Raw genomic sequence first — 1624 nt, 5'->3', positions numbered from 1 at the left:
CGTGAGTCTCAGTGAACTCTGGGAGTTGGTGATGGACAGGGAGGCCTGGTGTGCTGCAATTCATGGGGTCGCAAAGAGTCGGACATGCCTGAGCGACTGATCGGATCTGATCTGAAAACCAAAATTTTAAATTATTTCTTTTCTTTCCTTTTTTTTTAAGGAAATAATTCTTTTTTATTTTATTTTTTTTAAACTTTACAATATTGTATTAGTTTTGCCAAATATCGAAATGAATCCGCCACACAGCAAAAGAGACACTGACGTATAGATCAGTCTTATGGACTCTGTGGGAGAGGGAGAGGGTGGGAAGATTTGGGAGAATGGCATTGAAACATGTATAATATCATGTATTTTTTTCTTTCATGTGTATCTCAACTTCCAGCTCCAATGGGGTGGTAACACTTACTAGAATTTGATTTTATGAGGAATTTCATTCACTAAATTGTATCTTTCTGTCTCTGAAGGAGCCCAGCCTGGAAAGAAAAGTCAACAAGCAGTCATCTTCATTGTTGTGTGACTGGGACACTCAGGGTGCTGCCGCGTACCTTTGCTTTCAAAGGCCCTTTAACATTAAAACCAAACATAGGCTACATGGGAGGAATGGCATATAGTGGCTGACCTTGGTGACATTTTGTGTACAAGGCCTTTGGCCTCTCCTTAAATCATTCAGCCCACTGAGGTCACTGATTTAGTTACATCAAGGAATTTCCTCACTCAAATTTAATGCTTCTCACTCTTCAATTTCAGAGCTTGCTATAAATTTTTGTGCTTTACTTAAAAGAACTACAAGAGCCACAGCTGCACTGGAGAATCAGCAGCCCCTATTGCAGTCTTCCTATGTTCTAACATATCTACAGCAGCAACTGTAGTTACTAAACTCTTGACTTTGTCACCATTCACTCTTTGTCCTGTCAGATGGAGCATTTACTGTCTCGACCATGATTCCATGTATCCTCACCGGCGAAGTCCGTAGGGGAAATGAATTGCATGATTATGGAGTCATCAGTAATTTGTTCTTTGAGAATGGTGCCCTTGGAGCTGTGTAATACTGCAACTTTGCACTGTATATAAGTACAATATTTATCCACTTTTGGCTTGACTATTACTCCATCTCCTTAACCTGTGCTTTTCACTATCTTCTTATACACCTTGTTCAACTCAAAGTTCTCTCTGACAAACCACAATAATCTTCTCCATATTAATTAGAATAAAATGAGATCTTCTTGTTCTTGACCTAAGGCCAGTCTCAACACTGGCTTCCAGGAGGTTGAGTTAGGTGGGTGGAGAGTGCTGTGACTATTTCTTCTTTGATGATATTGTTCTGGTCACATGTTTCCACTCTGTGGCAAAAGTACATTTTACATTTTGAATAGAAGTTACCTGTGTTACTTTTAAAGTCTTTGAAGACCCTCTTTGCAGTCAGACAAGTTGTACACAGACACTTGTAGTGTATTAACATAACCACCAAAGACCACAAGACTATCAAACAGAGAAACTTGATCTCTCTTTCCTTGTTCTCTTTAGGTTCCCTAAAATATTGGGATACATTTTGATTTCTTCTCAATCATTAGCTGGAGAAACTCCTTAGTCACAGAGAATGATTTGTCTTATTCTGCTATTGTTA

The sequence above is a fragment of the Bison bison genome, unplaced genomic scaffold (assembly GCF_000754665.1).
Source record: "Bison bison bison isolate TAMUID 2011002044 unplaced genomic scaffold, Bison_UMD1.0 scf7180017864139, whole genome shotgun sequence".
Lineage (NCBI taxonomy): Eukaryota > Metazoa > Chordata > Mammalia > Artiodactyla > Bovidae > Bison > Bison bison.
Note: the sequence above shows the minus strand (reverse complement) of the source record.